This window comes from Vicugna pacos, chromosome 30, assembly GCF_048564905.1.
Source record: "Vicugna pacos chromosome 30, VicPac4, whole genome shotgun sequence".
Lineage (NCBI taxonomy): Eukaryota > Metazoa > Chordata > Mammalia > Artiodactyla > Camelidae > Vicugna > Vicugna pacos.
Window position 1 is genome coordinate 35,102,559 of NC_133016.1, and position 27,801 is coordinate 35,130,359.

A 27,801-nucleotide genomic window follows, 5' to 3' on the forward strand; every position below is an offset into this window, starting at 1 on the left:
TTCTGTGGGTGGATCAGTGTGATGGAGGGGCTGCCGCCCTCTGTGGAGCTTGGCTTAGGTGTTTGGTCCGGGAAGCTGTGTAATTTCGAGATACTGCTGCTGCCCAAAGACCTGAGTTCACGGGTCAGTTTCCAGAATCTGAAAGGGCAGACAGTGGAAGATCTGCCTGTCATCAGCTTACTGGTCAGGCTCCGAGGTACTTTCAGACTTGCCCAGTCCTGGTGAAGTCGACTTTAGGGGAGACACGAAGAGAAGCTGGCCGATAAGCTGGCTGCACGGATTGAGGAGAGATGCGAACACATGGATGAGAGATGTTCTGCTACAATGGAGAATACTGGCGTGGAGACAGCTGTAGAGGATACCAGGCTCAAAAGACATTCATGAGACATATTGAAACTCACTGATACAGGCAGAAACATACGGAGTGCCAACGTGGACTTGAGGAAGTTCCTCAATTCTCTTCTCCAATAACGGGTCCAAGGTCCCTGACGTCTGAAGGAGAAGAAATGGCAGAGATGATCAAAACGCTCCTGTTCTTGGAAGAGGTCGTGAGAATCCACACGTCCCAAGGGGCATTCCCAAGCCATTCAGACCAAAATTCAACAAGCCCAGGTAAGCCTTTTCCCAGGTTTGGGCCTAGCTAGTGAGCACTTGCCCTTGCCTCCCCTCCACTCAGGCATCCATTTTGAAGGATCAGTACCTGAGCTGCAATGAAGCCATTACGAGAAGAGCAAGCCCCTCCTAGAATCAGAGTTCCTCCAGCTTCACTCTCTGTGAACAACAGTGAACACCTTAAAGGTCAAATAGTCTCGGCTGAAATAGATAAAATTGAATACTTAGCTCACACCTAGAAACGATGTCCTTCCGCTAGATTCAGCAAATGTTGTGTTTATGTCTTCCCTGGGGTGAAGGGAGTGTGGTAAGTGAGGGGAATCTTTGACTGAACATGAATCTGTATTAGGCTTCAGTTTTTCAAGACAGTGAAGGTAAATAGTACAAGTCAGAAAGTGAACTGAACTGTAAAAGTCGCCAATGACATTAAAGACACAGCTTATGTGGATCGTCTTTCACTTGAGTCAAGCCCCCGGGGGCACTATATCATGGGGGTGCAGACTTGGTTGCGTTAAATGGCTTTAAACTACAGGATCGGATGATTAAGCGTTCTCAACACTGATAGAAAAACACCTGGTTCTCAATAGACTAGCATAACTGCAGCAGGATTCTCCTAGCTAGAATGCCTCTAGGTGCTTTTGGATTCAAACCTAAATGTATATATTTGGTTTGTTTCCTCTTGTATTTTCCTAGAGAGGGATGTTACCCCTTGAAATGCCAACATTGGCCAGTAGGTGTCATTGGGATACAGGGCACCACATGCACAAGTGTATCCAAGGTTGGGGGTTATTCCATGTTTCCAAAAGTTATTTCATGGTTCCTGTTGGTTTCGGAGGCTTCAACCTTAAAGAGCTGACATGACCCCTTGAACAGTTTGGACTGCTAGTTTGCATTCTATCTGTCTAGCTTTTCCGTCGAGCTGACACAATGTTACCAAAATTGACAAGTCTGGCTTCTAGGTCGATTGAGTGTGTTTCAAAAAATAACTCCATTTTCGTATAACTCCCAAAACATGTAAATGAGTTCTGTTAAACTTCTTAAAGACTGCAAATGGGATATCAACACAATGTCAAAATAGTTGTCTTCGGACAATCCCTCCCACCATGGCTGTATAGAAACAAAGAGCTAAGCAAATATCACATTTCTGTGAAATGTATCTGGATAGTGTTGATTCATCGATGCCCAGTTGGCAGAGAAGAAGTGCAACCTGCACTCACTCGCTCCCATGTACAGAGCAATGGAAACATCCACTCACCCAGCCCTTAGCATAGGACACTGGCCGAAGAGAGGTCTGTTACTCCCAAAGACAGGATGAGGCCTCAGGACACCTGGAAGCAGGAGAATGCAAAGCAGGGAATGGAAACCAGTGCAGGTTCGGACCCCTGGTGATGGAGCAACAAGGGTGAAACTCTGTTTAACTTGGACGCACACTCTCAAGCGGACAGGAGACATGGGTTTGAAGGTGATGTGCTGAGATTTACAAGAGTGCACAGCAGATGCTTGGCTGAGAGAACTCAAAGAAACCAGCGCAAAATATCCCCACAGTTAATTCTGAGACCAAGATCCCAGCTGCCAAATTTGAGGTAGCAGAGGCAATGGTCAGTGAGGCATAGAGCTACGGATGATGGCACACGCTGAGTCTCAGGGATCTGGAGTGCGTTGTGGGATGTGGTGGGTCGAATCAAGAGAGCAAACCGAACTGTGTACCAATAATAAATCAACCACACTGGTCGCGCGGTTGTGATTACCGATATGTCCCATGGCCACACCCAGTACATCTGCAGGACCAGGGACCAATTGGGAATTTTGCCAATAGAGCACGTGTGGGGCTGAATCAGAGATATCGTGCATCTGGTCTGAGGGATCCAGGGGGCCTTGAATTTGAAATCAGAATGAAAAGCCTTAGGATATGCTACATTCATAACCTGGGCTGGGATTATGGTTTGGTTTGAGTCACAGGATGCGCAACAACTCTGTGGTTGCCTTCGTGCACCCGTGCCACAAGGATGAGAGGACAAGGGAGAGTGGTCCAAGTCCACAGCGCGAGAAGAGGAAGCATTCCCTTCAGCACTATCTCCCAAAAGCGGATGCTACATTTTGGATGGCACCGGCACGGTACGGCACCTAGGACAACAAGGAAGGTCTGCGGGATCATTCCAGCAGGCCCTGATATGTGACATCCATAGATATGCTTCCACTGGTGTTTCTGTAGACAGAGAAGCTCTGGAAAGAACTGATTTCATTGGGACATTCCCGTGGCAATAAAAAGCAGAAGAGCACTCTCAGTTTGCTGTTTTGGAAACACTCCAAAATGACATAGAGAAGAATGCAGAGCTGAGAACTTTTAGAAGCTTCATTTCCACAAGAGGAAGTGTCCTGTGCACTTTCAGAAGTGTGAGATAATTATAATCAAAATGAAGTTATGCTAATCGAAGTAGAATGGGTTGTTCATCACAACTAATGCAACACCAGCAATTGGAGATATAACAAATAACACACACAGGTACAGGTTATGGCATCAATGCCTAGGAGAAATTGTCCTTACAGAAATCCCATGGAATTGCGTAGAGACAAGAGTCTAAATTTTTCAATTAACAAAGCCCTAGAAGTCTACATTAGATACCTGATATTACCTGACCAGTAGAGATGAAGAAGAACAGTAAAAGAAACAGGAAGTACCATTTTCAGTTCCAAAGATATCGAAGGCGCAAAAGATAAGCTTTCAAACAACTAGTCTGCAAAACGCTATCCAGAACAAGTGTTGAAAATGAAGGTCAGGAAAACACTGAAGAACACCAGTGTCTCAGAATCACAAAAGGCAGAATACCAGAAAAGGGGAAGAGAAAGTCTCAACACGAGCCAAAAATATCAGGAAACTCAATGGTTGTGATAATATCAGGGCTAAAATTCAGTCCTTAGCAGACTAGATAATGCAGAGGGACGCGTGAATGTCTGTGAAGACAGGGGAAGACAAAAACCTCGGTCAGAAGCAGACATAGGAAAGCAAGTGCAAACAAATGAAAACATTGCAGTTGAACCCTGGGTTAAGACAGGGCATGAAAGAATAGAAATCATGAGTCCCGGATGGAAAAGCAAGGGATAAAGAAACAAAAAGTGTCTGAAAATTTATCTGTAGAAAAATCAGACTGAAACTTGCTGAAAGCCAAGAAAGAATCATCTATGCGAATTCAGGAATTACACAGCATCCGAAGGAGGTGGAATCCCAATAGACCTACCAGCAGCTGTATGATTCAAATCAACAAAGTTCACGAATATCCGAGTGATTTAAAATGCACCTGGAGGAAACAACATAGTCACAAGGAAACCTCCAGAGGGGTTTCAGCTGATATCTCGGCAGCAATATTGCAGGACAGGGAGGAGTGCCAGGACACAGACCATATCCTGAATGGCCAAATGCTGCCACCTAGGGTAGCCTATGCCACATGAACACCATTTCAAATAACGGCAGAGCTAGAGAATTCTACAGACCGGCAAATCTTAAAAGAATTCAGCAGTTCAAAAGTTTTTCTAAAAGAAAGGTTGAGAAAACTCCCCTGAATAGAAAAGCAGCAAGATGGAATGGAAAGAAGAAACCATTATTGGAAATGCAAGAAGAGCATGTGTGGCAGAGAAGAAAGAAGAAGAACTTAAGGAGGACATCAAAACCCTATAGATGGGAGAGGGAAGCAGGAAACCATAGGTGATTGGAAGCACTCTCTTAAGTGAATCAGCTTATTTGACTCTGTTTGAAGCGAAAGGAGAGATGCATGGCCTGACGTGTTTGCAAAACAAGCGAGAAGAAGACCAACAAAGAATCAAACCAACAAACAAGCACCAAAATGGTATGGTTGGCTGACATATACAAAGGGAACCATGATTATTCAAAAGAAAATACTCAAGGTGAGGTCAAGGGTCATTCAGAATGCATCGACCCAGTATCGTGGCTTGCATGTACTCAGCACACTTGTATTCGGAAATCAGAAGCGTGCATTCATATTCGTAAATTTTGATTCATAAGAGCATATCGTGACCTAACACTAATGCCGATTTGGAATCAAATGGTTTCCTAGTCCGTGATGTAGACTTGTATGTCTTCCAACAGGATGAAGGAATGCCATATTCTAGGCTACGTAGAGAAGAAATGTAAGAAGCCTATAAGAAAGGCAAGTAGCTCTGCCAAAGTGTACTAAGTGCAAAAGAGACCGACAGCAAAGTGCACATTGGGGTTGGTTTCATTTCTTGGAATTTCAGCCCCCATGAATCCAATGGATCCATGTCCTGAGAGTGTGGGTGTTTCAGCAGAAATCAGGCGACGCATATGTATTCCGGGTGTACGGATATTATAGGAACATAAGTCTCCTTCAGTGGGTCCCTGTGTACTGTGAACTGTTAGAAAGTTTAAAGACGTGTGAAACCATCAACTGAAAAGGGACACACTTCCCTCCATTGGTACGGTGCATAGAGCTCTGAACAAAAGGAAAGAGGGAAGAAGAAAGGCCCATGGGACGCTAGTGGGTAGAATCACATTTACCTTAGGAACCTCTCGTCGGATGCAGCCCCTCCCCCAACACTGACAAGATGCAGCAGCCATTGGGGATGGCAGTTAGCGGTTGGATTCCAGGTGGAATGTTGGTGTTTACCGCGAGGCTTGTTGTGGCTGTTGGATCCTAGGTAACCGGGCAGAGTTCTGTGGGTGGATCAGTGTGATGGAGGGGCTGCCGCCCTCTGTGGAGCTTGGCTTAGGTGTTTGGTCCGGGAAGCTGTGTAAGTTCGAGATACTGCTGCTGCCCAAAGACCTGAGGTCACAGGTCAGTTTCCAGAACCTGAAAGGGCAGACAGTGGAAGATCTGCCTGTCATCAGCTTACTGGTCAGGCTCCGAGGTACTTTCAGACTTGCCCAGTCCTGGTGAAGTCGACTTTAGGGGAGACACGAAGAGAAGCTGGCCGATAAGCTGGCTGCACGGATTGAGGAGAGATGCGAACACATGGATGAGAGATGTTCTGCTACAATGGAGAATACTGGCGTGGAGACAGCTGTAGAGGATACCAGGCTCAAAAGACATTCATGAGACATATTGAAACTCACTGATACAGGCAGAAACATACGGAGTGCCAACGTGGACTTGAGGAAGTTCCTCAATTCCCTTCTCCAATAACGGGTCCAAGGTCCCTGACGTCTGAAGGAGAAGAAATGGCAGAGATGATCAAAACGCTCCTGTTCTTGGAAGAGGTCGTGAGAATCCACACGTCCCAAGGGGCATTCCCAAGCCATTCAGACCAAAATTCAACAAGCCCAGGTAAGCCTTTTCCCAGGTTTGGGCCTAGCTAGTGAGCACTTGCCCTTGCCTCCCCTCCACTCAGGCATCCATTTTGAAGGATCAGTACCTGAGCTGCAATGAAGCCATTACGAGAAGAGCAAGCCCCTCCTAGAATCAGAGTTCCTCCAGCTTCACTCTCTGTGAACAACAGTGAACACCTTAAAGGTCAAATAGTCTCGGCTGAAATAGATAAAATTGAATACTTAGCTCACACCTAGAAACGATGTCCTTCCGCTAGATTCAGCAAATGTTGTGTTTATGTCTTCCCTGGGGTGAAGGGAGTGTGGTAAGTGAGGGGAATCTTTGACTGAACATGAATCTGTATTAGGCTTCAGTTTTTCAAGACAGTGAAGGTAAATAGTACAAGTCAGAAAGTGAACTGAACTGTAAAAGTCGCCAATGACATTAAAGACACAGCTTATGTGGATCGTCTTTCACTTGAGTCAAGCCCCCGGGGGCACTATATCATGGGGGTGCAGACTTGGTTGCGTTAAATGGCTTTAAACTACAGGATCGGATGATTAAGCGTTCTCAACACTGATAGAAAAACACCTGGTTCTCAATAGACTAGCATAACTGCAGCAGGATTCTCCTAGCTAGAATGCCTCTAGGTGCTTTTGGATTCAAACCTAAATGTATATATTTGGTTTGTTTCCTCTTGTATTTTCCTAGAGAGGGATGTTACCCCTTGAAATGCCAACATTGGCCAGTAGGTGTCATTGGGATACAGGGCACCACATGCACAAGTGTATCCAAGGTTGGGGGTTATTCCATGTTTCCAAAAGTTATTTCATGGTTCCTGTTGGTTTCGGAGGCTTCAACCTTAAAGAGCTGACATGACCCCTTGAACAGTTTGGACTGCTAGTTTGCATTCTATCTGTCTAGCTTTTCCGTCGAGCTGACACAATGTTACCAAAATTGACAAGTCTGGCTTCTAGGTCGATTGAGTGTGTTTCAAAAAATAACTCCATTTTCGTATAACTCCCAAAACATGTAAATGAGTTCTGTTAAACTTCTTAAAGACTGCAAATGGGATATCAACACAATGTCAAAATAGTTGTCTTCGGACAATCCCTCCCACCACGGCTGTATAGAAACAAAGAGCTAAGCAAATATCACATTTCTGTGAAATGTATCTGGATAGTGTTGATTCATCGATGCCCAGTTGGCAGAGAAGAAGTGCAACCTGCACTCACTCGCTCCCATGTACAGAGCAATGGAAACATCCACTCACCCAGCCCTTAGCATAGGACACTGGCCGAAGAGAGGTCTGTTACTCCCAAAGACAGGATGAGGCCTCAGGACACCTGGAAGCAGGAGAATGCAAAGCAGGGAATGGAAACCAGTGCAGGTTCGGACCCCTGGTGATGGAGCAACAAGGGTGAAACTCTGTTTAACTTGGACGCACACTCTCAAGCGGACAGGAGACATGGGTTTGAAGGTGATGTGCTGAGATTTACAAGAGTGCACAGCAGATGCTTGGCTGAGAGAACTCAAAGAAACCAGCGCAAAATATCCCCACAGTTAATTCTGAGACCAAGATCCCAGCTGCCAAATTTGAGGTAGCAGAGGCAATGGTCAGTGAGGCATAGAGCTACGGATGATGGCACACGCTGAGTCTCAGGGATCTGGAGTGCGTTGTGGGATGTGGTGGGTCGAATCAAGAGAGCAAACCGAACTGTGTACCAATAATAAATCAACCACACTGGTCGCGCGGTTGCGATTACCGATATGTCCCATGGCCACACCCAGTACATCTGCAGGACCAGGGACCAATTGGGAATTTTGCCAATAGAGCACGTGTGGGGCTGAATCAGAGATATCGTGCATCTGGTCTGAGGGATCCAGGGGGCCTTGAATTTGAAATCAGAATGAAAAGCCTTAGGATATGCTACATTCATAACCTGGGCTGGGATTATGGTTTGGTTTGAGTCACAGGATGCGCAACAACTCTGTGGTTGCCTTCGTGCACCCGTGCCACAAGGATGAGAGGACAAGGGAGAGTGGTCCAAGTCCACAGCGCGAGAAGAGGAAGCATTCCCTTCAGCACTATCTCCCAAAAGCGGATGCTACATTTTGGATGGCACCGGCACGGTACGGCACCTAGGACAACAAGGAAGGTCTGCGGGATCATTCCAGCAGGCCCTGATATGTGACATCCATAGATATGCTTCCACTGGTGTTTCTGTAGACAGAGAAGCTCTGGAAAGAACTGATTTCATTGGGACATTCCCGTGGCAATAAAAAGCAGAAGAGCACTCTCAGTTTGCTGTTTTGGAAACACTCCAAAATGACATAGAGAAGAATGCAGAGCTGAGAACTTTTAGAAGCTTAATTTCCACAAGAGGAAGTGTCCTGTGCACTTTCAGAAGTGTGAGATAATTATAATCAAAATGAAGTTATGCTAATCGAAGTAGAATGTGTTGTTCATCACAACTAATGCAACACCAGCAATTGGAGATATACCAAATAACACACACAGGTACAGGTTATGGCATCAATGCCTAGGAGAAATTGTCCTCACAGAAATCCCATGGAATTGCGTAGAGACAAGAGTCTAAATTTTTCAATTAATAAAGCCCTAGAAGTCTACATTAGATACCTGATATTACCTGACCAGTAGAGATGAAGAAGAACAGTAAAAGAAACAGGAAGTACCATTTTCAGTTCCAAAGATATCGAAGGCGCAAAAGATAAGCTTTCAAACAACTAGTCTGCAAAACGCTATCCAGAACAAGTGTTGAAAATGAAGGTCAGGAAAACACTGAAGAACACCAGTGTCTCAGAATCACAAAAGGCAGAATACCAGAAAAGGGGAAGAGAAAGTCTCAACACGAGCCAAAAATATCAGGAAACTCAATGGTTGTGATAATATCAGGGCTAAAATTCAGTCCTTAGCAGACTAGATAATGCAGAGGGACGCGTGAATGACTGTGAAGACAGGGGAAGAGAAAAACCTCGGTCAGAAGCAGACATAGGAAAGCAAGTGCAAACAAATGAAAACATTGCAGTTGAACCCTGGGTTAAGACAGGGCATGAAAGAATAGAAATCATGAGTCCCGGATGGAAAAGCAAGGGATAAAGAAACAAAAAGTGTCTGAAAATTTATCTGTAGAAAAATCAGACTGAAACTTGCTGAAAGCCAAGAAAGAATCATCTATGCGAATTCAGGAATTACACAGCATCCGAAGGAGGTGGAATCCCAATAGACCTACCAGCAGCTGTATGATTCAAATCAACAAAGTTCACGAATATCCGAGTGATTTAAAATGCACCTGGAGGAAACAACATAGTCACAAGGAAACCTCCAGAGGGGTTTCAGCTGATATCTCGGCAGCAATATTGCAGGACAGGGAGGAGTGCCAGGACACAGACCATATCCTGAATGGCCAAATGCTGCCACCTAGGGTAGCCTATGCCACATGAACACCATTTCAAATAACGGCAGAGCTAGAGAATTCTACAGACCGGCAAATCTTAAAAGAATTCAGCAGTTCAAAAGTTTTTCTAAAAGAAAGGTTGAGAAAACTCCCCTGAATAGAAAAGCAGCAAGATGGAATGGAAAGAAGAAACCATTATTGGAAATGCAAGAAGAGCATGTGTGGCAGAGAAGAAAGAAGAAGAACTTAAGGAGGACATCAAAACCCTATAGATGGGAGAGGGAAGCAGGAAACCATAGGTGATTGGAAGCACTCTCTTAAGTGAATCAGCTTATTTGACTCTGTTTGAAGCGAAAGGAGAGATGCATGGCCTGACGTGTTTGCAAAACAAGCGAGAAGAAGACCAACAAAGAATCAAACCAACAAACAAGCACCAAAATGGTATGGTTGGCTGACATATACAAAGGGAACCATGATTATTCAAAAGAAAATACTCAAGGTGAGGTCAAGGGTCATTCAGAATGCATCGACCCAGTATCGTGGCTTGCATGTACTCAGCACACTTGTATTCGGAAATCAGAAGCGTGCATTCATATTCGTAAATTTTGATTCATAAGAGCATATCGTGACCTAACACTAATGCCGATTTGGAATCAAATGGTTTCCTAGTCCGTGATGTAGACTTGTATGTCTTCCAACAGGATGAAGGAATGCCATATTCTAGGCTACGTAGAGAAGAAATGTAAGAAGCCTATAAGAAAGGCAAGTAGCTCTGCCAAAGTGTACTAAGTGCAAAAGAGACCGACAGCAAAGTGCACATTGGGGTTGGTTTCATTTCTTGGAATTTCAGCCCCCATGAATCCAATGGATCCATGTCCTGAGAGTGTGGGTGTTTCAGCAGAAATCAGGCGACGCATATGTATTCCGGGTGTACGGATATTATAGGAACATAAGTCTCCTTCAGTGGGTCCCTGTGTACTGTGAACTGTTAGAAAGTTTAAAGACGTGTGAAACCATCAACTGAAAAGGGACACACTTCCCTCCATTGGTACGGTGCATAGAGCTCTGAACAAAAGGAAAGAGGGAAGAAGAAAGGCCCATGGGACGCTAGTGGGTAGAATCACATTTACCTTAGGAACCTCTCGTCGGATGCAGCCCCTCCCCCAACACTGACAAGATGCAGCAGCCATTGGGGATGGCAGTTAGCGGTTGGATTCCAGGTGGAATGTTGGTGTTTACCGCGAGGCTTGTTGTGGCTGTTGGATCCTAGGTAACCGGGCAGAGTTCTGTGGGTGGATCAGTGTGATGGAGGGGCTGCCGCCCTCTGTGGAGCTTGGCTTAGGTGTTTGGTCCGGGAAGCTGTGTAAGTTCGAGATACTGCTGCTGCCCAAAGACCTGAGGTCACAGGTCAGTTTCCAGAACCTGAAAGGGCAGACAGTGGAAGATCTGCCTGTCATCAGCTTACTGGTCAGGCTCCGAGGTACTTTCAGACTTGCCCAGTCCTGGTGAAGTCGACTTTAGGGGAGACACGAAGAGAAGCTGGCCGATAAGCTGGCTGCACGGATTGAGGAGAGATGCGAACACATGGATGAGAGATGTTCTGCTACAATGGAGAATACTGGCGTGGAGACAGCTGTAGAGGATACCAGGCTCAAAAGACATTCATGAGACATATTGAAACTCACTGATACAGGCAGAAACATACGGAGTGCCAACGTGGACTTGAGGAAGTTCCTCAATTCCCTTCTCCAATAACGGGTCCAAGGTCCCTGACGTCTGAAGGAGAAGAAATGGCAGAGATGATCAAAACGCTCCTGTTCTTGGAAGAGGTCGTGAGAATCCACACGTCCCAAGGGGCATTCCCAAGCCATTCAGACCAAAATTCAACAAGCCCAGGTAAGCCTTTTCCCAGGTTTGGGCCTAGCTAGTGAGCACTTGCCCTTGCCTCCCCTCCACTCAGGCATCCATTTTGAAGGATCAGTACCTGAGCTGCAATGAAGCCATTACGAGAAGAGCAAGCCCCTCCTAGAATCAGAGTTCCTCCAGCTTCACTCTCTGTGAACAACAGTGAACACCTTAAAGGTCAAATAGTCTCGGCTGAAATAGATAAAATTGAATACTTAGCTCACACCTAGAAACGATGTCCTTCCGCTAGATTCAGCAAATGTTGTGTTTATGTCTTCCCTGGGGTGAAGGGAGTGTGGTAAGTGAGGGGAATCTTTGACTGAACATGAATCTGTATTAGGCTTCAGTTTTTCAAGACAGTGAAGGTAAATAGTACAAGTCAGAAAGTGAACTGAACTGTAAAAGTCGCCAATGACATTAAAGACACAGCTTATGTGGATCGTCTTTCACTTGAGTCAAGCCCCCGGGGGCACTATATCATGGGGGTGCAGACTTGGTTGCGTTAAATGGCTTTAAACTACAGGATCGGATGATTAAGCGTTCTCAACACTGATAGAAAAACACCTGGTTCTCAATAGACTAGCATAACTGCAGCAGGATTCTCCTAGCTAGAATGCCTCTAGGTGCTTTTGGATTCAAACCTAAATGTATATATTTGGTTTGTTTCCTCTTGTATTTTCCTAGAGAGGGATGTTACCCCTTGAAATGCCAACATTGGCCAGTAGGTGTCATTGGGATACAGGGCACCACATGCACAAGTGTATCCAAGGTTGGGGGTTATTCCATGTTTCCAAAAGTTATTTCATGGTTCCTGTTGGTTTCGGAGGCTTCAACCTTAAAGAGCTGACATGACCCCTTGAACAGTTTGGACTGCTAGTTTGCATTCTATCTGTCTAGCTTTTCCGTCGAGCTGACACAATGTTACCAAAATTGACAAGTCTGGCTTCTAGGTCGATTGAGTGTGTTTCAAAAAATAACTCCATTTTCGTATAACTCCCAAAACATGTAAATGAGTTCTGTTAAACTTCTTAAAGACTGCAAATGGGATATCAACACAATGTCAAAATAGTTGTCTTCGGACAATCCCTCCCACCACGGCTGTATAGAAACAAAGAGCTAAGCAAATATCACATTTCTGTGAAATGTATCTGGATAGTGTTGATTCATCGATGCCCAGTTGGCAGAGAAGAAGTGCAACCTGCACTCACTCGCTCCCATGTACAGAGCAATGGAAACATCCACTCACCCAGCCCTTAGCATAGGACACTGGCCGAAGAGAGGTCTGTTACTCCCAAAGACAGGATGAGGCCTCAGGACACCTGGAAGCAGGAGAATGCAAAGCAGGGAATGGAAACCAGTGCAGGTTCGGACCCCTGGTGATGGAGCAACAAGGGTGAAACTCTGTTTAACTTGGACGCACACTCTCAAGCGGACAGGAGACATGGGTTTGAAGGTGATGTGCTGAGATTTACAAGAGTGCACAGCAGATGCTTGGCTGAGAGAACTCAAAGAAACCAGCGCAAAATATCCCCACAGTTAATTCTGAGACCAAGATCCCAGCTGCCAAATTTGAGGTAGCAGAGGCAATGGTCAGTGAGGCATAGAGCTACGGATGATGGCACACGCTGAGTCTCAGGGATCTGGAGTGCGTTGTGGGATGTGGTGGGTCGAATCAAGAGAGCAAACCGAACTGTGTACCAATAATAAATCAACCACACTGGTCGCGCGGTTGCGATTACCGATATGTCCCATGGCCACACCCAGTACATCTGCAGGACCAGGGACCAATTGGGAATTTTGCCAATAGAGCACGTGTGGGGCTGAATCAGAGATATCGTGCATCTGGTCTGAGGGATCCAGGGGGCCTTGAATTTGAAATCAGAATGAAAAGCCTTAGGATATGCTACATTCATAACCTGGGCTGGGATTATGGTTTGGTTTGAGTCACAGGATGCGCAACAACTCTGTGGTTGCCTTCGTGCACCCGTGCCACAAGGATGAGAGGACAAGGGAGAGTGGTCCAAGTCCACAGCGTGAGAAGAGGAAGCATTCCCTTCAGCACTATCTCCCAAAAGCGGATGCTACATTTTGGATGGCACCGGCACGGTACGGCACCTAGGACAACAAGGAAGGTCTGCGGGATCATTCCAGCAGGCCCTGATATGTGACATCCATAGATATGCTTCCACTGGTGTTTCTGTAGACAGAGAAGCTCTGGAAAGAACTGATTTCATTGGGACATTCCCGTGGCAATATAAAGCAGAAGAGCACTCTCAGTTTGCTGTTTTGGAAACACTCCAAAATGACATAGAGAAGAATGCAGAGCTGAGAACTTTTAGAAGCTTCATTTCCACAAGAGGAAGTGTCCTGTGCACTTTCAGAAGTGTGAGATAATTATAATCAAAATGAAGTTATGCTAATCGAAGTAGAATGGGTTGTTCATCACAACTAATGCAACACCAGCAATTGGAGATATACCAAATAACACACACAGGTACAGGTTATGGCATCAATGCCTAGGAGAAATTGTCCTTACAGAAATCCCATGGAATTGCGTAGAGACAAGAGTCTAAATTTTTCAATTAACAAAGCCCTAGAAGTCTACATTAGATACCTGATATTACCTGACCAGTAGAGATGAAGAAGAACAGTAAAAGAAACAGGAAGTACCATTTTCAGTTCCAAAGATATCGAAGGCGCAAAAGATAAGCTTTCAAACAACTAGTCTGCAAAACGCTATCCAGAACAAGTGTTGAAAATGAAGGTCAGGAAAACACTGAAGAACACCAGTGTCTCAGAATCACAAAAGGCAGAATACCAGAAAAGGGGAAGAGAAAGTCTCAACACGAGCCAAAAATATCAGGAAACTCAATGGTTGTGATAATATCAGGGCTAAAATTCAGTCCTTAGCAGACTAGATAATGCAGAGGGACGCGTGAATGACTGTGAAGACAGGGGAAGACAAAAACCTCGGTCAGAAGCAGACATAGGAAAGCAAGTGCAAACAAATGAAAACATTGCAGTTGAACCCTGGGTTAAGACAGGGCATGAAAGAATAGAAATCATGAGTCCCGGATGGAAAAGCAAGGGATAAAGAAACAAAAAGTGTCTGAAAATTTATCTGTAGAAAAATCAGACTGAAACTTGCTGAAAGCCAAGAAAGAATCATCTATGCGAATTCAGGAATTACACAGCATCCGAAGGAGGTGGAATCCCAATAGACCTACCAGCAGCTGTATGATTCAAATCAACAAAGTTCACGAATATCCGAGTGATTTAAAATGCACCTGGAGGAAACAACATAGTCACAAGGAAACCTCCAGAGGGGTTTCAGCTGATATCTCGGCAGCAATATTGCAGGACAGGGAGGAGTGCCAGGACACAGACCATATCCTGAGTGGCCAAATGCTGCCACCTAGGGTAGCCTATGCCACATGAACACCATTTCAAATAACGGCAGAGCTAGAGAATTCTACAGACCGGCAAATCTTAAAAGAATTCAGCAGTTCAAAAGTTTTTCTAAAAGAAAGGTTGAGAAAACTCCCCTGAATAGAAAAGCAGCAAGATGGAATGGAAAGAAGAAACCATTATTGGAAATGCAAGAAGAGCATGTGTGGCAGAGAATAAAGAAGAAGAACTTAAGGAGGACATCAAAACCCTATAGATGGGAGAGGGAAGCAGGAAACCATAGGTGATTGGAAGCACTCTCTTAAGTGAATCAGCTTATTTGACTCTGTTTGAAGCGAAAGGAGAGATGCATGGCCTGACGTGTTTGCAAAACAAGCGAGAAGAAGACCAACAAAGAATCAAACCAACAAACAAGCACCAAAATGGTATGGTTGGCTGACATATACAAAGAGAACCAAGATTATTCAAAAGAAAATACTCAAGGTGAGGTCAAGGGTCATTCAGAACGCATCGACCCAGTATCGTGGCTTGCATGTACTCAGCACACTTGTATTCGGAAATCAGAAGCGTGCATTCATATTCGTAAATTTTGATTCATAAGAGCATATCGTGACCTAACACTAATGCCGATTTGGAATCAAATGGTTTCCTAGTCCGTGATGTAGACTTGTATGTCTTCCAACAGGATGAAGGAATGCCATATTCTAGGCTACGTAGAGAAGAAATGTAAGAAGCCTATAACAAAGGCAAGTAGCTCTGCCAAAGTGTACTAAGTGCAAAAGAGACCGACAGCAAAGTGCACATTGGGGTTGGTTTCATTTCTTGGAATTTCAGCCCCCATGAATCCAATGGATCCATGTCCTGAGAGTGTGGGTGTTTCAGCAGAAATCAGGCGACGCATATGTATTCCGGGTGTACGGATCTTATAGGAACATAAGTCTCCTTTAGTGGGTCCCTGTGTACTGTGAACTGTTAGAAAGTTTAAAGACGTGTGAAACCATCAACTGAAAAGGGACACACTTCCCTCCATTGGTACGGTGCATAGAGCTCTGAACAAAAGGAAAGAGGGAAGAAGAAAGGCCCATGGGACGCTAGTGGGTAGAATCACATTTACCTTAGGAACCTCTCGTCGGATGCAGCCCCTCCCCCAACACTGACAAGATGCAGCAGCCATTGGGGATGGCAGTTAGCGGTTGGATTCCAGGTGGAATGTTGGTGTTTACCGCGAGGCTTGTTGTGGCTGTTGGATCCTAGGTAACCGGGCAGAGTTCTGTGGGTGGATCAGTGTGATGGAGGGGCTGCCGCCCTCTGTGGAGCTTGGCTTAGGTGTTTGGTCCGGGAAGCTGTGTAAGTTCGAGATACTGCTGCTGCCCAAAGACCTGAGGTCACAGGTCAGTTTCCAGAACCTGAAAGGGCAGACAGTGGAAGATCTGCCTGTCATCAGCTTACTGGTCAGGCTCCGAGGTACTTTCAGACTTGCCCAGTCCTGGTGAAGTCGACTTTAGGGGAGACACGAAGAGAAGCTGGCCGATAAGCTGGCTGCACGGATTGAGGAGAGATGCGAACACATGGATGAGAGATGTTCTGCTACAATGGAGAATACTGGCGTGGAGACAGCTGTAGAGGATACCAGGCTCAAAAGACATTCATGAGACATATTGAAACTCACTGATACAGGCAGAAACATACGGAGTGCCAACGTGGACTTGAGGAAGTTCCTCAATTCCCTTCTCCAATAACGGGTCCAAGGTCCCTGACGTCTGAAGGAGAAGAAATGGCAGAGATGATCAAAACGCTCCTGTTCTTGGAAGAGGTCGTGAGAATCCACACGTCCCAAGGGGCATTCCCAAGCCATTCAGACCAAAATTCAACAAGCCCAGGTAAGCCTTTTCCCAGGTTTGGGCCTAGCTAGTGAGCACTTGCCCTTGCCTCCCCTCCACTCAGGCATCCATTTTGAAGGATCAGTACCTGAGCTGCAATGAAGCCATTACGAGAAGAGCAAGCCCCTCCTAGAATCAGAGTTCCTCCAGCTTCACTCTCTGTGAACAACAGTGAACACCTTAAAGGTCAAATAGTCTCGGCTGAAATAGATAAAATTGAATACTTAGCTCACACCTAGAAACGATGTCCTTCCGCTAGATTCAGCAAATGTTGTGTTTATGTCTTCCCTGGGGTGAAGGGAGTGTGGTAAGTGAGGGGAATCTTTGACTGAACATGAATCTGTATTAGGCTTCAGTTTTTCAAGACAGTGAAGGTAAATAGTACAAGTCAGAAAGTGAACTGAACTGTAAAAGTCGCCAATGACATTAAAGACACAGCTTATGTGGATCGTCTTTCACTTGAGTCAAGCCCCCGGGGGCACTATATCATGGGGGTGCAGACTTGGTTGCGTTAAATGGCTTTAAACTACAGGATCGGATGATTAAGCGTTCTCAACACTGATAGAAAAACACCTGGTTCTCAATAGACTAGCATAACTGCAGCAGGATTCTCCTAGCTAGAATGCCTCTAGGTGCTTTTGGATTCAAACCTAAATGTATATATTTGGTTTGTTTCCTCTTGTATTTTCCTAGAGAGGGATGTTACCCCTTGAAATGCCAACATTGGCCAGTAGGTGTCATTGGGATACAGGGCACCACATGCACAAGTGTATCCAAGGTTGGGGGTTATTCCATGTTTCCAAAAGTTATTTCATGGTTCCTGTTGGTTTCGGAGGCTTCAACCTTAAAGAGCTGACATGACCCCTTGAACAGTTTGGACTGCTAGTTTGCATTCTATCTGTCTAGCTTTTCCGTCGAGCTGACACAATGTTACCAAAATTGACAAGTCTGGCTTCTAGGTCGATTGAGTGTGTTTCAAAAAATAACTCCATTTTCGTATAACTCCCAAAACATGTAAATGAGTTCTGTTAAACTTCTTAAAGACTGCAAATGGGATATCAACACAATGTCAAAATAGTTGTCTTCGGACAATCCCTCCCACCACGGCTGTATAGAAACAAAGAGCTAAGCAAATATCACATTTCTGTGAAATGTATCTGGATAGTGTTGATTCATCGATGCCCAGTTGGCAGAGAAGAAGTGCAACCTGCACTCACTCGCTCCCATGTACAGAGCAATGGAAACATCCACTCACCCAGCCCTTAGCATAGGACACTGGCCGAAGAGAGGTCTGTTACTCCCAAAGACAGGATGAGGCCTCAGGACACCTGGAAGCAGGAGAATGCAAAGCAGGGAATGGAAACCAGTGCAGGTTCGGACCCCTGGTGATGGAGCAACAAGGGTGAAACTCTGTTTAACTTGGACGCACACTCTCAAGCGGACAGGAGACATGGGTTTGAAGGTGATGTGCTGAGATTTACAAGAGTGCACAGCAGATGCTTGGCTGAGAGAACTCAAAGAAACCAGCGCAAAATATCCCCACAGTTAATTCTGAGACCAAGATCCCAGCTGCCAAATTTGAGGTAGCAGAGGCAATGGTCAGTGAGGCATAGAGCTACGGATGATGGCACACGCTGAGTCTCAGGGATCTGGAGTGCGTTGTGGGATGTGGTGGGTCGAATCAAGAGAGCAAACCGAACTGTGTACCAATAATAAATCAACCACACTGGTCGCGCGGTTGCGATTACCGATATGTCCCATGGCCACACCCAGTACATCTGCAGGACCAGGGACCAATTGGGAATTTTGCCAATAGAGCACGTGTGGGGCTGAATCAGAGATATCGTGCATCTGGTCTGAGGGATCCAGGGGGCCTTGAATTTGAAATCAGAATGAAAAGCCTTAGGATATGCTACATTCATAACCTGGGCTGGGATTATGGTTTGGTTTGAGTCACAGGATGCGCAACAACTCTGTGGTTGCCTTCGTGCACCCGTGCCACAAGGATGAGAGGACAAGGAAGAGTGGTCCAAGTCCACAGCGTGAGAAGAGGAAGCATTCCCTTCAGCACTATCTCCCAAAAGCGGATGCTACATTTTGGATGGCACCGGCACGGTACGGCACCTAGGACAACAAGGAAGGTCTGCGGGATCATTCCAGCAGGCCCTGATATGTGACATCCATAGATATGCTTCCACTGGTGTTTCTGTAGACAGAGAAGCTCTGGAAAGAACTGATTTCATTGGGACATTCCCGTGGCAATAAAAAGCAGAAGAGCACTCTCAGTTTGCTGTTTTGGAAACACTCCAAAATGACATAGAGAAGAATGCAGAGCTGAGAACTTTTAGAAGCTTCATTTCCACAAGAGGAAGTGTCCTGTGCACTTTCAGAAGTGTGAGATAATTATAATCAAAATGAAGTTATGCTAATCGAAGTAGAATGTGTTGTTCATCACAACTAATGCAACACCAGCAATTGGAGATATACCAAATAACACACACAGGTACAGGTTATGGCATCAATGCCTAGGAGAAATTGTCCTCACAGAAATCCCATGGAATTGCGTAGAGACAAGAGTCTAAATTTTTCAATTAACAAAGCCCTAGAAGTCTACATTAGATACCTGATATTACCTGACCAGTAGAGATGAAGAAGAACAGTAAAAGAAACAGGAAGTACCATTTTCAGTTCCAAAGATATCGAAGGCGCAAAAGATAAGCTTTCAAACAACTAGTCTGCAAAACGCTATCCAGAACAATTGTTGAAAATGAAGGTCAGGAAAACACTGAAGAACACCAGTGTCTCAGAATCACAAAAGGCAGAATACCAGAAAAGGGGAAGAGAAAGTCTCAACATGAGCCAAAAATATCAGGAAACTCAATGGTTGTGATAATATCAGGGCTAAAATTCAGTCCTTAGCAGACTAGATAATGCAGAGGGACGCGTGAATGACTGTGAAGACAGGGGAAGAGAAAAACCTCGGTCAGAAGCAGACATAGGAAAGCAAGTGCAAACAAATGAAAACATTGCAGTTGAACCCTGGGTTAAGACAGGGCACGAAAGAATAGAAATCATGAGTCCCGGATGGAAAAGCAAGGGATAAAGAAACAAAAAGTGTCTGAAAATTTATCTGTAGAAAAATCAGACTGAAACTTGCTGAAAGCCAAGAAAGAATCATCTATGCGAATTCAGGAATTACACAGCATCCGAAGGAGGTGGAATCCCAATAGACCTACCAGCAGCTGTATGATTCAAATCAACAAAGTTCACGAATATCCGAGTGATTTAAAATGCACCTGGAGGAAACAACATAGTCACAAGGAAACCTCCAGAGGGGTTTCAGCTGATATCTCGGCAGCAATATTGCAGGACAGGGAGGAGTGCCAGGACACAGACCATATCCTGAATGGCCAAATGCTGCCACCTAGGGTAGCCTATGCCACATGAACACCATTTCAAATAACGGCAGAGCTAGAGAATTCTACAGACCGGCAAATCTTAAAAGAATTCAGCAGTTCAAAAGTTTTTCTAAAAGAAAGGTTGAGAAAACTCCCCTGAATAGAAAAGCAGCAAGATGGAATGGAAAGAAGAAACCATTATTGGAAATGCAAGAAGAGCATGTGTGGCAGAGAAGAAAGAAGAAGAACTTAAGGAGGACATCAAAACCCTAAAGATGGGAGAGGGAAGCAGGAAACCATAGGTGATTGGAAGCACTCTCTTAAGTGAATCAGCTTATTTGACTCTGTTTGAAGCGAAAGGAGAGATGCATGGCCTGACGTGTTTGCAAAACAAGCGAGAAGAAGACCAACAAAGAATCAAACCAACAATCAAGCACCAAAATGGTATGGTTGGCTGACATATACAAAGAGAACCAAGATTATTCAAAAGAAAATACTCAAGGTGAGGTCAAGGGTCATTCAGAACGCATCGACCCAGTATCGTGGCTTGCATGTACTCAGCACACTTGTATTCGGAAATCAGAAGCGTGCATTCATATTCGTAAATTTTGATTCATAAGAGCATATCGTGACCTAACACTAATGCCGATTTGGAATCAAATGGTTTCCTAGTCCGTGATGTAGACTTGTATGTCTTCCAACAGGATGAAGGAATGCCATATTCTAGGCTACGTAGAGAAGAAATGTAAGAAGCCTATAACAAAGGCAAGTAGCTCTGCCAAAGTGTACTAAGTGCAAAAGAGACCGACAGCAAAGTGCACATTGGGGTTGGTTTCATTTCTTGGAATTTCAGCCCCCATGAATCCAATGGATCCATGTCCTGAGAGTGTGGGTGTTTCAGCAGAAATCAGGCGACGCATATGTATTCCGGGTGTACGGATCTTATAGGAACATAAGTCTCCTTTAGTGGGTCCCTGTGTACTGTGAACTGTTAGAAAGTTTAAAGACGTGTGAAACCATCAACTGAAAAGGGACACACTTCCCTCCATTGGTACGGTGCATAGAGCTCTGAACAAAAGGAAAGAGGGAAGAAGAAAGGCCCATGGGACGCTAGTGGGTAGAATCACATTTACCTTAGGAACCTCTCGTCGGATGCAGCCCCTCCCCCAACACTGACAAGATGCAGCAGCCTTTGGGGATGGCAGATAGCGGTTGGATTCCAGGTGGAATGTTGGTGTTTACCGCGAGGCTTGTTGTGGCTGTTGGATCCTAGGTAACCGGGCAGAGTTCTGTGGGTGGATCAGTGTGATGGAGGGGCTGCCGCCCTCTGTGGAGCTTGGCTTAGGTGTTTGGTCCGGGAAGCTGTGTAAGTTCGAGATACTGCTGCTGCCCAAAGACCTGAGGTCACAGGTCAGTTTCCAGAACCTGAAAGGGCAGACAGTGGAAGATCTGCCTGTCATCAGCTTACTGGTCAGGCTCCGAGGTACTTTCAGACTTGCCCAGTCCTGGTGAAGTCGACTTTAGGGGAGACACGAAGAGAAGCTGGCCGATAAGCTGGCTGCACGGATTGAGGAGAGATGCGAACACATGGATGAGAGATGTTCTGCTACAATGGAGAATACTGGCGTGGAGACAGCTGTAGAGGATACCAGGCTCAAAAGACATTCATGAGACATATTGAAACTCACTGATACAGGCAGAAACATACGGAGTGCCAACGTGGACTTGAGGAAGTTCCTCAATTCCCTTCTCCAATAACGGGTCCAAGGTCCCTGACGTCTGAAGGAGAAGAAATGGCAGAGATGATCAAAACGCTCCTGTTCTTGGAAGAGGTCGTGAGAATCCACACGTCCCAAGGGGCATTCCCAAGCCATTCAGACCAAAATTCAACAAGCCCAGGTAAGCCTTTTCCCAGGTTTGGGCCTAGCTAGTGAGCACTTGCCCTTGCCTCCCCTCCACTCAGGCATCCATTTTGAAGGATCAGTACCTGAGCTGCAATGAAGCCATTACGAGAAGAGCAAGCCCCTCCTAGAATCAGAGTTCCTCCAGCTTCACTCTCTGTGAACAACAGTGAACACCTTAAAGGTCAAATAGTCTCGGCTGAAATAGATAAAATTGAATACTTAGCTCACACCTAGAAACGATGTCCTTCCGCTAGATTCAGCAAATGTTGTGTTTATGTCTTCCCTGGGGTGAAGGGAGTGTGGTAAGTGAGGGGAATCTTTGACTGAACATGAATCTGTATTAGGCTTCAGTTTTTCAAGACAGTGAAGGTAAATAGTACAAGTCAGAAAGTGAACTGAACTGTAAAAGTCGCCAATGACATTAAAGACACAGCTTATGTGGATCGTCTTTCACTTGAGTCAAGCCCCCGGGGGCACTATATCATGGGGGTGCAGACTTGGTTGCGTTAAATGGCTTTAAACTACAGGATCGGATGATTAAGCGTTCTCAACACTGATAGAAAAACACCTGGTTCTCAATAGACTAGCATAACTGCAGCAGGATTCTCCTAGCTAGAATGCCTCTAGGTGCTTTTGGATTCAAACCTAAATGTATATATTTGGTTTGTTTCCTCTTGTATTTTCCTAGAGAGGGATGTTACCCCTTGAAATGCCAACATTGGCCAGTAGGTGTCATTGGGATACAGGGCACCACATGCACAAGTGTATCCAAGGTTGGGGGTTATTCCATGTTTCCAAAAGTTATTTCATGGTTCCTGTTGGTTTCGGAGGCTTCAACCTTAAAGAGCTGACATGACCCCTTGAACAGTTTGGACTGCTAGTTTGCATTCTATCTGTCTAGCTTTTCCGTCGAGCTGACACAATGTTACCAAAATTGACAAGTCTGGCTTCTAGGTCGATTGAGTGTGTTTCAAAAAATAACTCCATTTTCGTATAACTCCCAAAACATGTAAATGAGTTCTGTTAAACTTCTTAAAGACTGCAAATGGGATATCAACACAATGTCAAAATAGTTGTCTTCGGACAATCCCTCCCACCATGGCTGTATAGAAACAAAGAGCTAAGCAAATATCACATTTCTGTGAAATGTATCTGGATAGTGTTGATTCATCGATGCCCAGTTGGCAGAGAAGAAGTGCAACCTGCACTCACTCGCTCCCATGTACAGAGCAATGGAAACATCCACTCACCCAGCCCTTAGCATAGGACACTGGCCGAAGAGAGGTCTGTTACTCCCAAAGACAGGATGAGGCCTCAGGACACCTGGAAGCAGGAGAATGCAAAGCAGGGAATGGAAACCAGTGCAGGTTCGGACACCTGGTGATGGAGCAACAAGGGTGAAACTCTGTTTAACTTGGACGCACACTCTCAAGCGGACAGGAGACATGGGTTTGAAGGTGATGTGCTGAGATTTACAAGAGTGCACAGCAGATGCTTGGCTGAGAGAACTCAAAGAAACCAGCGCAAAATATCCCCACAGTTAATTCTGAGACCAAGATCCCAGCTGCCAAATTTGAGGTAGCAGAGGCAATGGTCAGTGAGGCATAGAGCTACGGATGATGGCACACGCTGAGTCTCAGGGATCTGGAGTGCATTGTGGGATGTGGTGGGTCGAATCAAGAGAGCAAACCGAACTGTGTACCAATAATAAATCAACCACACTGGTCGCGCGGTTGCGATTACCGATATGTCCCATGGCCACACCCAGTACATCTGCAGGACCAGGGACCAATTGGGAATTTTGCCAATAGAGCACGTGTGGGGCTGAATCAGAGATATCGTGCATCTGGTCTGAGGGATCCAGGGGGCCTTGAATTTGAAATCAGAATGAAAAGCCTTAGGATATGCTACATTCATAACCTGGGCTGGGATTATGGTTTGGTTTGAGTCACAGGATGCGCAACAACTCTGTGGTTGCCTTCGTGCACCCGTGCCACAAGGATGAGAGGACAAGGGAGAGTGGTCCAAGTCCACAGCGCGAGAAGAGGAAGCATTCCCTTCAGCACTATCTCCCAAAAGCGGATGCTACATTTTGGATGGCACCGGCACGGTACGGCACCTAGGACAACAAGGAAGGTCTGCGGGATCATTCCAGCAGGCCCTGATATGTGACATCCATAGATATGCTTCCACTGGTGTTTCTGTAGACAGAGAAGCTCTGGAAAGAACTGATTTCATTGGGACATTCCCGTGGCAATAAAAAGCAGAAGAGCACTCTCAGTTTGCTGTTTTGGAAACACTCCAAAATGACATAGAGAAGAATGCAGAGCTGAGAACTTTTAGAAGCTTCATTTCCACAAGAGGAAGTGTCCTGTGCACTTTCAGAAGTGTGAGATAAGTATAATCAAAATGAAGTTATGCTAATCGAAGTAGAATGAGTTGTTCATCACAACTAATGCAACACCAGCAATTGGAGATATACCAAATAACACACACAGGTACAGGTTATGGCATCAATGCCTAGGAGAAATTGTCCTCACAGAAATCCCATGGAATTGCGTAGAGACAAGAGTCTAAATTTTTCAATTAACAAAGCCCTAGAATTCTACATTAGATACCTGATATTACCTGACCAGTAGAGATGAAGAAGAACAGTAAAAGAAACAGGAAGTACCATTTTCAGTTCCAAAGATATCGAAGGCGCAAAAGATAAGCTTTCAAACAACTAGTCTGCAAAACGCTATCCAGAACAAGTGTTGAAAATGAAGGTCAGGAAAACACTGAAGAACACCAGTGTCTCAGAATCACAAAAGGCAGAATACCAGAAAAGGAGAAGAGAAAGTCTCAACACGAGCCAAAAATATCAGGAAACTCAATGGTTGTGATAATATCAGGGCTAAAATTCAGTCCTTAGCAGACTAGATAATGCAGAGGGACGCGTGAATGACTGTGAAGACAGGGGAAGAGAAAAACCTCGGTCAGAAGCAGACATAGGAAAGCAAGTGCAAACAAATGAAAACATTGCAGTTGAACCCTGGGTTAAGACAGGGCATGAAAGAATAGAAATCATGAGTCCCGGATGGAAAAGCAAGGGATAAAGAAACAAAAAGTGTCTGAAAATTTATCTGTAGAAAAATCAGACTGAAACTTGCTGAAAGCCAAGAAAGAATCATCTATGCGAATTCAGGAATTACACAGCATCCGAAGGAGGTGGAATCCCAATAGACCTACCAGCAGCTGTATGATTCAAATCAACAAAGTTCACGAATATCCGAGTGATTTAAAATGCACCTGGAGGAAACAACATAGTCACAAGGAAACCTCCAGAGGGGTTTCAGCTGATATCTCGGCAGCAATATTGCAGGACAGGGAGGAGTGCCAGGACACAGACCATATCCTGAATGGCCAAATGCTGCCACCTAGGGTAGCCTATGCCACATGAACACCATTTCAAATAACGGCAGAGCTAGAGAATTCTACAGACCGGCAAATCTTAAAAGAATTCAGCAGTTCAAAAGTTTTTCTAAAAGAAAGGTTGAGAAAACTCCCCTGAATAGAAAAGCAGCAAGATGGAATGGAAAGAAGAAACCATTATTGGAAATGCAAGAAGAGCATGTGTGGCAGAGAAGAAAGAAGAAGAACTTAAGGAGGACATCAAAACCCTAAAGATGGGAGAGGGAAGCAGGAAACCATAGGTGATTGGAAGCACTCTCTTAAGTGAATCAGCTTATTTGACTCTGTTTGAAGCGAAAGGAGAGATGCATGGCCTGACGTGTTTGCAAAACAAGCGAGAAGAAGACCAACAAAGAATCAAACCAACAATCAAGCACCAAAATGGTATGGTTGGCTGACATATACAAAGAGAACCAAGATTATTCAAAAGAAAATACTCAAGGTGAGGTCAAGGGTCATTCAGAACGCATCGACCCAGTATCGTGGCTTGCATGTACTCAGCACACTTGTATTCGGAAATCAGAAGCGTGCATTCATATTCGTAAATTTTGATTCATAAGAGCATATCGTGACCTAACACTAATGCCGATTTGGAATCAAATGGTTTCCTAGTCCGTGATGTAGACTTGTATGTCTTCCAACAGGATGAAGGAATGCCATATTCTAGGCTACGTAGAGAAGAAATGTAAGAAGCCTATAACAAAGGCAAGTAGCTCTGCCAAAGTGTACTAAGTGCAAAAGAGACCGACAGCAAAGTGCACATTGGGGTTGGTTTCATTTCTTGGAATTTCAGCCCCCATGAATCCAATGGATCCATGTCCTGAGAGTGTGGGTGTTTCAGCAGAAATCAGGCGACGCATATGTATTCCGGGTGTACGGATCTTATAGGAACATAAGTCTCCTTTAGTGGGTCCCTGTGTACTGTGAACTGTTAGAAAGTTTAAAGACGTGTGAAACCATCAACTGAAAAGGGACACACTTCCCTCCATTGGTACGGTGCATAGAGCTCTGAACAAAAGGAAAGAGGGAAGAAGAAAGGCCCATGGGACGCTAGTGGGTAGAATCACATTTACCTTAGGAACCTCTCGTCGGATGCAGCCCCTCCCCCAACACTGACAAGATGCAGCAGCCTTTGGGGATGGCAGATAGCGGTTGGATTCCAGGTGGAATGTTGGTGTTTACCGCGAGGCTTGTTGTGGCTGTTGGATCCTAGGTAACCGGGCAGAGTTCTGTGGGTGGATCAGTGTGATGGAGGGGCTGCCGCCCTCTGTGGAGCTTGGCTTAGGTGTTTGGTCCGGGAAGCTGTGTAAGTTCGAGATACTGCTGCTGCCCAAAGACCTGAGGTCACAGGTCAGTTTCCAGAACCTGAAAGGGCAGACAGTGGAAGATCTGCCTGTCATCAGCTTACTGGTCAGGCTCCGAGGTACTTTCAGACTTGCCCAGTCCTGGTGAAGTCGACTTTAGGGGAGACACGAAGAGAAGCTGGCCGATAAGCTGGCTGCACGGATTGAGGAGAGATGCGAACACATGGATGAGAGATGTTCTGCTACAATGGAGAATACTGGCGTGGAGACAGCTGTAGAGGATACCAGGCTCAAAAGACATTCATGAGACATATTGAAACTCACTGATACAGGCAGAAACATACGGAGTGCCAACGTGGACTTGAGGAAGTTCCTCAATTCCCTTCTCCAAGAACGGGTCCAAGGTCCCTGACGTCTGAAGGAGAAGAAATGGCAGAGATGATCAAAACGCTCCTGTTCTTGGAAGAGGTCGTGAGAATCCACACGTCCCAAGGGGCATTCCCAAGCCATTCAGACCAAAATTCAACAAGCCCAGGTAAGCCTTTTCCCAGGTTTGGGCCTAGCTAGTGAGCACTTGCCCTTGCCTCCCCTCCACTCAGGCATCCATTTTGAAGGATCAGTACCTGAGCTGCAATGAAGCCATTACGAGAAGAGCAAGCCCCTCCTAGAATCAGAGTTCCTCCAGCTTCACTCTCTGTGAACAACAGTGAACACCTTAAAGGTCAAATAGTCTCGGCTGAAATAGATAAAATTGAATACTTAGCTCACACCTAGAAACGATGTCCTTCCGCTAGATTCAGCAAATGTTGTGTTTATGTCTTCCCTGGGGTGAAGGGAGTGTGGTAAGTGAGGGGAATCTTTGACTGAACATGAATCTGTATTAGGCTTCAGTTTTTCAAGACAGTGAAGGTAAATAGTACAAGTCAGAAAGTGAACTGAACTGTAAAAGTCGCCAATGACATTAAAGACACAGCTTATGTGGATCGTCTTTCACTTGAGTCAAGCCCCCGGGGGCACTATATCATGGGGGTGCAGACTTGGTTGCGTTAAATGGCTTTAAACTACAGGATCGGATGATTAAGCGTTCTCAACACTGATAGAAAAACACCTGGTTCTCAATAGACTAGCATAACTGCAGCAGGATTCTCCTAGCTAGAATGCCTCTAGGTGCTTTTGGATTCAAACCTAAATGTATATATTTGGTTTGTTTCCTCTTGTATTTTCCTAGAGAGGGATGTT

The 27,801-nt window shown here is 45.2% G+C and overlaps 1 long non-coding RNA gene across 1 annotated transcript; it reads right to left on the bottom strand.

Annotated features, from left to right (window-relative positions):
• Positions 1-389: 389 nt before the first annotated feature.
• Positions 390-5,325, bottom strand: LOC140690409 (uncharacterized). The gene is made up of 3 exons (XR_012065679.1): positions 5,144-5,325; positions 701-771; positions 390-492 (listed from the first exon to the last, which is right to left on the bottom strand). It is a non-coding gene; the product is annotated as an uncharacterized lncRNA (long non-coding RNA).
• Between the last annotated feature and the right edge of the window lie 22,476 nt (positions 5,326-27,801).